Source organism: Falco cherrug, chromosome 5, assembly GCF_023634085.1.
Source record: "Falco cherrug isolate bFalChe1 chromosome 5, bFalChe1.pri, whole genome shotgun sequence".
NCBI classification, from domain to species: domain Eukaryota; kingdom Metazoa; phylum Chordata; class Aves; order Falconiformes; family Falconidae; genus Falco; species Falco cherrug.
This window is the reverse complement of record NC_073701.1, coordinates 28,454,500-28,466,891: the sequence shown is the minus strand read 5'-3', so window position 1 is coordinate 28,466,891 and position 12,392 is coordinate 28,454,500. Positions and strand designations below refer to the sequence as shown.

The 12,392-nt window shown below is 40.7% G+C and overlaps 1 protein-coding gene across 3 annotated transcripts in view; it reads right to left on the bottom strand.

The window, feature by feature from the left end:
- The window catches only part of BRAF (B-Raf proto-oncogene, serine/threonine kinase), an 88,402-nt gene that overhangs the window by 47,958 nt on the left and 28,052 nt on the right, over window positions 1-12,392 (bottom strand). The window lies entirely within an intron of this gene.

Here is a 12,392-nt window from a genome sequence, read left to right as displayed (position 1 = left end):
CACCACCATTTGCACCAAGATCCAGTTAAACAGCTAGGCAACTGTTTTGATTACTTTCAAAAATTACCAGGATCCTGAATCAGCATCACATTTAGAACATTCTCTTACAGAACTCTTGAGCAGAGAAACATAAGGCTAAATTAAAAGAACTAAATACTAGAATAAATCCCTGTAGTATTGATTAATCATTTTCCCAGACTGGTACAGTACGGTCTATCACCATCTGTGCATGTAGCCCTTCAGCCCCCTCCTTCAGTCCCTACCAGCGCCTGCTGTAAAGCAAAAACCTCACCCTGCAAAGCATTCCCTCTAAAACCTCTCCTTCCTGCAACCCCCCCATCTTCTTCTTGCACGCAAATCACATCAGAGTTAAAGAAGAATCCTGCTCCAAAAAAGTTATTTGGAGAGCGACTCAATCTAAATAAACCCCCCAAAACAAATTATTTTTTTCCAGCTAACAGATAGCCTTCCCAAAGCAGACATTTCAGAACAGCTTCCTACTCACACCCAGCCAGAGGGAGAGCATGTGGCCCTGTAGCCTGGGAGCACACGGAGCAGGAGCCCTGGCACGGCACAGTCCCCCAACTCGCTGAGCCCCCAGGCTGCCTCCAGGACCCATGGCACGCAGGCAGGCACCCAAAGTGGGTTTATCAATTCCATCAAGAGTTTTGACAGGATTCCCACAGAGCATTTTAACTGAATCACATCAGTGGGTTTTTTTGACAGTTGGTTCCTCATGAGAAAATTTCTGATCTCCTCTAAAATACACAACCATATGACTGTAATCCAGTAAACTGAACAAAGTTTGCATTTTACTGAAACAAAGAATGCCTAATATTATTGCAAACCCATTTTGCCCATGTCCATCCATTACCTTTTGATTCCTCTGTTTTCTAACTGAGGGAATCTATATATGTTTCACAACAGTCACCTCCTAGAAATTCATGCTACTGAATCAGGGGATCTGTTTCCAGTAATTGCTAAGGGTTTTCTTTTTAAGTTGCTTATATACCTAAGATTCGTATATCAAAGAATGTTTAGGTTTTCATAACAATTTGAAAGTTGATTCAGCAAACCATTTTCAAAAGCAAAGAGCATGAAACAGTATGGGCTGTCCAATACTAAGGAATAGTACAGAAATGCCAATACAGACCGCAAGATGTATTCAGTGCGTAGCTTAATAACATACCAGAGGAAGTAATTTACTTGTGCATCTTGAATCAGGCAAGTAGTGATTCAGGAAGACACCAAAACACGTGCTCAACTTTGCAAATGTGAATTCCCAAGGAAACAAATGAAAATTATTCCAGATTACAAAAATTCTCAAAGCAGTCTTACTATGTAGACAGGTTAAACTACAGCACTTAATTTTCTCATTTCATTTATTCATATAAAATATTTCTATGGACAGTAAGTATTCATAACAACATTGCTGATACATATTTAGTACTGCACCCACAAGCATTTAACCAACGCATAAATCATTTATTTCTGTAAATCAGGTCATTCCCGATTCAGTAAGAGATTCAGGGCTACATCTCTAAATAACCCTTACATCACTCTTCTAACATCAGAGCAGAAACTGGCATAGTCTCACCGAGTTAAAAAAGCTTCCTTACACTACTGCAGTTTCCAATATTTTACAGCAGTGAAGAGACTGAAGACACTAAGAAGCACTTCAAAAAATCAATGCAAAGGTATTCTCTGAAAGGTTGAACCACTCTGAATAGTTTGTCTTGTACTTTTCAAAAACAGCTGGTTCTGTTTTTTCCTCAGCCTAGCACTGTAGTTCAGCTTACTTCAGCATTAGAGCTTCATAAAAATTCTAAACAGAACAGAGTACTGGGTACAATAGCGAGAATATTCCAAGTAGTATGGATTTTGAACTATCACTTCAAAGTACTGACTGACTTACCTCAACACATACACCTTGAAAGATCACACTTTTGTCCCCCCTGCTACCTGTATGACTAAAAATTGCCAGCAACATGCGCACAGAATTCAGTGTGTTGGGAGAGAAATAAGCTAAGCTATCTTTTGGCCAAATAACTAGTTTTGTCTTCCGACATGTTTGGATTTTTACCAGAAAACCTAACATGAGATCCACATTTAGTTTCTCATCTTAGATATGAAGGACAAACTGTTTAACCAAAACAGTCACCCACTTTTTACAGCACTAACAGATACAATTAACCCTCTCTGTGGCAAAGAGGACATAAGATGATGCTAAACATCACATCCTCTGTGAAATGAAGAACATGGCTTTCAGACACAGCTGTGTGGATTTCAGGGCATGAAGCTCTGACCAGCTTCCAGGAGAAAGCAGCATTCAAGAATACACATTCTCAGTGGACCGCATTAATAAGGCAAATGGGAGACAATTCCATCGCATTAAATCTTGTTTCCAAGGGAAGCTGAACAGAATCTATCCATTTCACAAAACTTACCATTCCATCAAATGCATCCCCATTCAACTTACAAACACATTGGTGACCAGCACCCACTCAACACCTCCAACGCAGTTAAGGGGTACTCATTTGCAGAACACAATGGACTGATGTATGTCAATACAGAACTGTTTTCTCTTGAGTATACCATCACTAAACCGCACTGGATTAAACCTGCAGTGCCTAGTCAACAGCAGCCTCCGCTGTCATTTTTTAAGCTTTTGAGGGACAGCTCCCAGACTGTTGAGAAGAACACTGATCATTTACAAGGTGATAGTAGACAGCAGGATCACCACCTTAAAATCTTAGGGTGAATACCAGTGCCAGAAGTTGTGAAGACTGACAGTGACCCACTAATAAAAAAAAAGTTTGGAAAATATTGCTTTAGACTTTTAGAGTCTAAATTTACACTTAGAGAAATGCTCGTCTAGAAAAATATCCACAGCCACTATACGGGAATAAAAAACCAGGACCTTGAGGTTTCTGTTCAAGTGATGAAAAAGTCAGCTGGCTGCTCTCCAAACCGAAGCCCAAACGCATTAGAAATATAAGTCACAAAATAGTTTAAATAAATCTTTCTAACAGGTCAGATGCAGAGTCTACTTGTGCAGCATCCTGCCTCAAATGATCACTCTCCTGACACTTAAAGGCAGGGGGGCAAGTAACTACTGCAGAAAGGCGAGAACTCACATCCCTCTCTAAACTGTTGCAACTGATCCTAAACCCAAATGGATACTTCCATCTCCAGGTAGTACACACATTCTCTACAAATATTTAGTTTACTTAAACAACAAAAGAAGCCATTAATTTATGTATGACTTACAAGACATGGAATTAAAACTTTTTTTCCAATTATTTTCAGATTTGTGACCTGCATTCCATCAAGTGTCTGCCTAGCACATCCTGAGGTAGAGGAAACACACTCCAAACAATATTTTCCTCTACCATCCACTAGTTTCTACAGACTTTGCATCTCTTAAGAAATCACTAAGCTGACCTCACTCGAGGAATACTCTTAAAAAGCAGTGATCAATGTCGCACGAGGCATTCCAGGCCACAAGCCATCAATTTTTTAATGGCAAGTTTTCAATATTGTTTGACTTTGCAAACTAAGACTGTATGTCAATAAAATTGAAGTAGATTAGTATGTGTGGAAAAGAGAATAATTTACTTTGAATTTATCCAACACTGAGGTTAGCCTGCGTGGTGGGATAACCCCAGCACACAGTTAAGTACCACCCAGCTGCTTGCTCACTCCCTACTCAGTGGGATGGGAGAAGTGGAAGGATAAAAGCAAGAGAACTCCTGGGTTGAGATAAAGACAATTTAGTAAGTGAAAGAAAAAAAAGAAGGGAAAATTTTTCCTAGTGATGCAGAAGCAGTCACTCACCACCTGCAGACTGGTGCCCAGCCAGTCCATGAGCAATAGCAACTTTGGAAAAACTTCCCTCCTTTTTATTTGAGAGGATGATGTTATATGGCATGGAATATCCCTTTGGTCAGTTGGGGTCAGCTGTCCCCATTGTCCCCTCCTCAGCCTACTTGCTGGCAGGGCAACGGGAAACAGGGAAGGCCCTGACCCTGTGCAAGCACTGCTCAGCAACAGCTAACACACTGTTGTGTCGTCAGCACTGTTTTGGTCACGAGTCTTAAAACCACAACACTATACAAGCTGCTGTGAAGAAAATTACCTCCGCTCAACCTGAACACCAGTACAGTCTGCTGTAGCACTGCTGTTCGCCTTGCTTCACTGAACATGGCCCAAAGACACATTCTTCAGGCTTTCCTAGACACGAAGGACTTACTCATGGTAGCTGTAGGGTCTATATCATTGTACAACTCGTGTGATAGAATAGAATTTTGTTTGCTTACTGACAGTCTAAAAGAGGTCTTCCATAAATTTCTTCCCAATGAAAACTGATAACTTAAGTCTGATTTGATTTTGCCTTTCAGCAATAGGACAGGTTGGCTAATAGCTCTCCTAGATGATCAAAGCATTAAAAAAAAATAAAAATTCAAGTGAAGTTTACTTGAAAGTAAACTACCATTTACTTCATTCTACCAGACTGGTTCACATGATGCATACAATTCCAAAGCATTCAGATACATTCAGCAAGCATCCAATGGCATAGGCTATAAATAAGCTCTATTTCTGCTGCATGTTTGATACGGCATGGGAATTTTTAATTGTTTTTTATTAGAAAACCTCATCATGTTAAACCAGGTGTGTAATTAAAAGCAAGAAACTAGTTTGTTCAGCTGCCTGAACATCCCTTCTCTGAATTTCCCTTACACTTGACAAGTGAAACTGGTAGGACAGCTTGGATGCCTATAGAAATGCAGTGCTTACCATGCGGTAAGCTTGAGGCACAAACTCAACAGCATAAACTGCAGAAAGCAAGATGCAGACCTTAAGCCAAAAGAAACGCATTGAATACCAGATTCAAACCCAGAACATTTGAAGGATCCCAGTTGTGCATGCATGATGAATTAATTTATGCTAAGAATTTAGGTAGGGTAAAAATATCTGATTCTTTCAGTCTTCTTGACTGCAGAGAAGACCACATGATCACTTCTCTAATTAAAAGGTAGATGTACTAATTAATCAAGGTGTGACAAGAGTGAGAAGCCTGAAATAAGAGTTGTCCCCATGCACAGCATTCACAATTTTATTTAGTTTCTGCAAATCTTAAAAATACAAATTCTCTCTTTTAAAAACCCAGTCTCACATTTGCATATTGAGAACTTTCATTAACTTTCTAATACATATGTAACTATGACACTTTATGAAGCATATCAACACATAACAAATTGGAAAAGAGCTTTCCTGATCCAAATTTATGCTAAGCTTTTACACAAATTAACTTAAAAAAGGCAACCAAAAAACACCACACAATCTTCTATAGTTGAACACAGAAGAAAGGGAAATTTTTTTACCAAAGAGTTATTGTTTGTTTAGAAGCTGTCATAGAAGTTTTTATACTTCATGCTAGGTGAACACACACAATGATTTGATCCTATCCTGAAAACACACAGTGATTTATTTTGATCCTGTCCTGAATCTGCAGACAGCTGAAGTACTTGGAGGCCACCAAGCTTTCCCAAAGCTAAGAAGCACCTGCTGCTTCCCCCACCCCTGTTTCACCGTCACTACTCAGACCACTACAGACAGAAGTGAAATTCAAAACAACCAAATTCACTTCTGGTTCATGCTCGCAGAAAGCAGGTGCTGGAACTGCAAAGAACTTGCTGAACAGAGCAGCAGAGACTCCACACCACCCTTAGAGCCACTCCACCAACACAGCCAGAAGACAAGAAGCAAATGTCTCCTCTGGAACCTAGAAGTGTATAGCAGACAGCAACAGGCTACGTAGAGATTAAGAGCAAGAAACCTCACCACCTGATGCATTTCAACTGCCCATCATTTCTTGTACCTAAACACCAATTTTCTAATTTTCCCCAATCCAGCATACCATCATTGAGGACTGCTCATCTGCTTTCAGACTGTTTCTTCCCACACTAAGTACTTGGCTGGAAGAGATTTCTCGGGTAATCAAAATCACTCAGGGCTACCAAGAGAAGCAAGTTATACCATCTTGTTCATAAAGTACTTGAGTTAGAAGCCCCCCTACCACATTATCTTCTTTCCTACTAAACTTCACTACATCATCAGAAATCTCCTAAGACTGTTCCTCCGTGCAGTTATGACTAGTTTTAGCTATCTGTTTCCGTACCAGGCCTTGTATTAAACAGCCTTTCTCAGAAGCCTTTATTTCCTTCAGTGTAAAGTTAGAGAGCTAGCATGTAGCAGATTTACAGACCAACACAGAATATCATTACCTCACACCCCATATAACCATGCCTGTGGAGTTCCTTACCCTAAGACACAAATTTCTACTATTCATCATGTAGGTTTAATGGAGACTGGACAGAGGGTTTCCAAACAGAAAACGCTTACACTCATAAGACTCCTGAGTGACAAATTGCTCAATTTGGAAGACTACTTGGGGAAAGTATCATACGTGCCTGCCCTATTCTTGTACTCTTTCACGGTGACAGAGAGACACTCCAGATACATCCACAAAACGTTTATTCCATTCTCAAAATGCTTTCCTGCAAGGGACCAGCCACAACTGATGTGCCACATGAAACCTGTCTAAAAAGCCCTACTAATGTCTTACGGTCTACAGTAAACAAGCAATTCAATAGATGAAATTTCTAAATAATATTAACTTTTTTGTCAGCTTTTACAGAGGAAGGCAAAAATTGGTAGAGTCCTTGCAATTCAGAATGGGGACTTTTTCCTCATCCCAAGCTTATCAGTTTAAAATTGGCAGTCCCAAAGACACTTCACCCAAGTGCTCAAAAAACAAATCCTGCCCCAAACCCTCACAGAAAAAAAAGGGAAAAAAAAATAATCACACAACTAGAAGCAATCCCCAAAAATGCTCAAATTTTGTCCTACATGTAAATACCATATTCCTGTAATCTTTACACTCACAGAAAGCTGTTTATGCTCATTGCCTGGAACTCCTCTTTTTTAGTTAGTTTAAAACTTCTCCACTGGCTTCTACCTCTTACATTAAACTGAAGTTATTCTATTGCGATCTTTAATGACTTCTTCCCATACCTCTGGATTACTTATTAATCCTTATTCTCCTTGCATTACCACCCCTTCCCAACAACCAGCTGTGTGTGTCTTTCTGTTAATGTGTATGAGTGTTGCCTTCTGTTTCTTTTCTCTCTCAGCTTGCAACTTCAATCATACAGTCATATAAACTGGAGGAAAAAAAATAATCCTAACCAACACCACAATTATCTAAACATCCCACAAGGCTGTGTTCTCTTCTTGCTCCCATGCATTCCCTCAGAAATCTCACTGGTAAACATAACCTATGCTTTTATGCTGACACACTATCATCCACGTCCCATTCAAGACTATCTCCCTTGCACCAAAAGCAAGCCTCAACATTTAACATAATCTCCCAGACTTCCAGCAGCCAGCTGAAGGTCAGAGTTCTTACCTCTCTCTCCCATCCAAAAGCTCTCCCTTAATTAGCAGTTCTGTTAACTATCCACCCTACAGCCATTCAGATTCCCAACCCAAACAAGCTTTAAACTAATTTCCCCCTAAATTCTCCCACCCACAGTTTGGATAAGCCTCATCAATTTGTTCTGCAAAACAACTGATGATCTTAGGTAGCCTTTTACCATCTTGCACTTTTATTATTTCAACATCCCTCTCTCTGGCCTAGAACAAAACAAAACAAACCCACCCGCACAGACTTATCCTGGTCACATTTATGCAGAATGTTTCTCCAAAAGACATTTAACTTGCTAGTTGAACCATGCCGCTAAGGAAAGAGGAAGTATATGTATTTCAGGCATTTATCTCTCTGCATTATTGGTGATAAACACTTACCCCCCCTCTAGAGGGGGTAAACGATCTGTTGTTTTTCTAGAAGGTTGTTCAGAGAAGGAAACTTCTCTTCATCCCTTCCCAGGCTGACTACAGAGGAAAACAATCTTCTATTCATGACAGTACTTATTCATTGATTCCCCTCCAACTAACCATGCCAGCTACTTGGATTTGATTTCAAAAGAAGTTATGCTCTAACCTTGCTGTGTTGCTGGCTGAATCAAGATGCTGACTTCAACTGCTAACTGATCAGGAGCAGTAGGCTCTACCATGTACTGGCTATGCTTTCCAGGAAGCACCTTCAAACCTTTTCCTACACTAGGAAAAACTTCATCCAACACGCTGCTTTATCTGAACACATACAAAGAAACGACATCACCTACACTACCTATGCACCAAAATCACTTAACACTGATCAGATCAATGTGTTCTCACTTCTTTGTTATTCCAGTCTCCTCACATTGTATTTATAACTGGGGCCAACTCAAACAGATCTATTTGCTGGATCCTATACACAAACAATACTACTAGTAAACAAAAACCACAGACAAGTAACAAGGCAGTTGCTAGTCAAAAATGTAAGTATATCCCCCTCGCCCCCCACCATCTCCTGTGTTTTTAACAGCTCCAAACAAGTAGCAGAAGGCTGCTGCAGTACTTGGGACTGCTGCAGTGTATGATCAACGATAAATACGGAGATTGGTTCTCCATTACCAACTCTATTCCAGTCACTTCAAATTAAGTCAGTTCAAGAACTGTTAACTGCATTCCCAGATAAACAAGGTCACTCTAGTATCTGACAAGCTTCTCTGCTCCTGAAGTGGGTCTGTGGTTGGAGGCAGAGACTGAAAATATTGTGATACTAAAAAAGATTTCTTTCAGAAGTAGATATTAATTGAAAGCAGTTAAGGTTGGGGTGGGGGGAAGCTTCGTGCAACACTGCAACTTTCAACATCTCTCCTCTCCCAGCTATGCACTTGGTTGTAGGACACATTTTATCTTTATTTTAACAGCCATATGGCGACTTGGGCAGGGAGGAGGCCCTAGTGGCAGGTACCATGTATTTTCACAAGGAATCTCCCTCCTGCTTCAACCCATCACATCTGAATAATGCTTGAAAACCCTAAACTACCACCACGGCTACGTAAGCAAATGGCTCAGTTAATGGGCACAAATGAGACACAAGACACCTGTTTTTAAACCCACAGGTTATGAAGGAAAACTAAAATGTGTGCAATGCTTTCTATCCACTGAGAGAACAAAGGAAGCCTACTGCATCAAGTAATCTCAGTGTCCACTGAAAACTGCTAGGTGCTTTTTAGGCTAGCAGCCTATCATCTGACTACTGGCAGTTAAAACTGCACTGTAACTACAATTCCTTCTGAATTGGGTTTGCTACTGGAATTCCCTTAGTTTTCAACAGACTACATGTAGGATCAATAAATATTGAAAACAGAGTAACTACATGAAGAGTTGCCATACAAGGAATTACTTTCTCAGTAACATGAGCAGTTTGAGGTTTCAGAGAAATTACCTTCAGCTCCAAGGCCAATAACCCCAGCACTAGGAGTTCCTGTAAGTACTATTTCCAACCTCCAAACCAGAGTTAACTTACTAGGTCTAAAAAAAACAGTGCAATCCAGCAACACAACTAGATCCAAGCAGTATGTAAAACTGAAGTAAAAAGAAGTCAGCTTGCAGTACCAGCTGACCAGACCCGAGCATGTATTTCCAATTGCTTATTTAGAATAACAAATTCAATCAAAAACAGGTCTCTCCTAGCAGAGCTGGAGCCAACCTCCACCTTGCTATACAGCATATGAAACTAAATCCTGTCAACCTGAGTTTCTAGCCAGTAATTCCGTATGTGTAGCTCATACCTCCATGCATCTGCAAGCATCTGTCTGTTTCTTTATGTAAAGGCATCTACAAACTCACATCAGATCTGAGATAAAGGGACTTGCACCTTCCTTCCACCACTAGCCTGTCTCCTACTCTTCTGTTGGTACCACACTTTTTTTTCCCCCTTTTCCTTTTTTTTTAAATTACCACAGCACAAGACTACAGATCTTCCTGAAGCTTTATTCTTAGTATCCCACATTTAGCAAGCTGGAAACAAGCTGCAGGGCTAGACTGGTAAGACTCTGGTGGAGACCCGGGGACAGGAGCAAGAGCCTCTCCCTGACTACACCCAAGTTAAACCACATTTGCCTCTCACAGCCAAGGAAGAACGTCCAGATTCAGTGCTGGAAAAAAACCTCTATTGCCCTGCAGGCTGTCACTGAGTATACTGCTAAGTGCTACAATTCCTTCCTTAAATGACAACACCTACTCAAGCTACAAAGTTAACCTTTATAGTCAAGGCATGACAAGACAAGCTGGCACTCTTGAACTTTAACCTCCCTAGTTAAATCTGCAAGCTCCTAAGGAGCGTGACATACCACAGAATCACAACATCCTCCAAAAACCCCAAAGCTTAGGGGTAGAAGTGAGAAGAAATGCTAGTCTGGCAAAGCACAGTCTCACACATGTTGAGCATACCAAGCTGATCTGTTACTATTGCTTAAGAACTTAAAGATGGTTGAAGTCAACTTGTTTTACTTTGAATAAAATGGACCAGCAACATGCACGAAACTCTCTCAGATGAAGCAAGACAGTTCTGTACTGGCTGAAAATTTTACTACTTAGTTCACACTGAAATTCAGTTGTCTCTTTCCTAACTTGAAATCAGATTTACTTATTCAGAAATAATTTAAACTTAGTGACATACATTTCAACATCAAAAAACCCCCCACATTCTTGCCTACAAGTTTGATGTAGTATATTCCGTAATTACAAACTATTCTTTATAGAAAATGATTCTTTCAAAAGTAAAACAGAGCTCAGACTTAAGAAAAGCCTTACCACACTTCCTATAAAACAATTGAAGAGGAGATGAAAAAGAGCAGGAGAGTTAAAGGAGCAGAATAATATGGTAGATGAGGTGAAAATAAGAGTAGAAATATACTATACGGCTTAGAGAAGAGGGTGAGATAACACATAGGAGAGACTGAAAAGGAAATACACTGAACAAGGCAGGAAGTGATATACTGTGACACACTACAGGAAAGAAACAAAAACAACTTTTGGGACAACACCATCACGGGGGCTGTGGCTACAATAGCTAGAGAGAGTGGGCCAGAACACACAAAGACAAAAACAGAGCCTCTCCAAAATCCAGTACCTTCGTGTAGAGTAATTGTAAAGGAATTAAGGCAGGTTAATTAACATTGATAATATACAGCTGTGGGCTGGCTTCAGGGGCAGTGGGTTGGCTGATGTGGATAATGTGCAGCTGTGGCTGGTTCCTGCTAAGTAGTTAAATAGCTCTAAGGGGTATAGAAGAGAAGCTCTGGATGAAAAGAGAGCCAGAAGAAACAGAGGGAGGAGAGAGTGCATGCACCCCAGATGTAGGAGAGGCCCTGGGAGAACAAAGGGGCCTGGATGAGGAGAGGCTGGCTGGAAGAGGAGCCCAGAGAAGGAAGAGGCTGGATCAGCAGAGGCAGGAAGCAGGGTGGACTGGCCTGAAGAGGATGAAGAAACAGCACAGACAGTAGACAAACTTTTGAAACTCTGCGGGGGATCGGTGGCTGTGCAGGGGCAAGGCATGGGAGCTACTTATTGAAGTTAACCTGGTATGTGATGGTAAAAGCCTTGTTACAGCCGGCTAGTTTTGCTAGTGCTGCAACACCTTTGCACCAACCAAATTTCACAATGCAGGTAGTACTACATGCCTAGCTATACCTCACAGGCAGACAACAAGATCACCTTGCTTAAGAATGTACCTCTGCACTGCCGTCATAGTTGACGTTAAATCCTCATATGCCAAAGCTGACATTACCAAACCCCCATTCTCTAGGTTGAAACCCAAATACTACTTACAGTCTTTAACCACATGTTTAACAGTTAAGCAGTATTAAGAAAAAAATTCAGATTAAAACTGTCCTTTAATCTATTGTTCACACAAAGTCTTATGATCTCTTTTGTTCAGTGGGACTGGGGAAGCGGAGGGATGGACATTATTTTCCCCCTTTCTCTGGAACCACAACTCCCCTTTTAAGTGAAGGGTATGCACCACCTTGCAAAACAGAGCCTAGACTATGGCTTGTCAGTAATTTCACATATATGTTTGCAGTATATTATGGTAAAGCACATATCAGAAGTTCTTCAATTGGTAGCTCTTATCCGATCAGAAAATCCTGCTTATAAGGGACAATTAAATAGCCAGCAAAAAGTCAACTCTTCTTCCATGACTGCAGGAATCACTGCAACATTGTCAAAACCAATAAATAACAGGTTCTAAGCAGTTTGCGGGCAACACTTCTTGACCTTCCTAACAGCGACTATGTCCCTCCTCTAGCCAGTTCTCTACATCGGGCCTCATAGCATCAAGGTCCCAACATGAAACACTCACCACACTGAGTGGGGAGGAAGAAAACCAACCAACCAAAACCCAAGCAATTCTGTGCAGCCCTCCTTAGATGCAG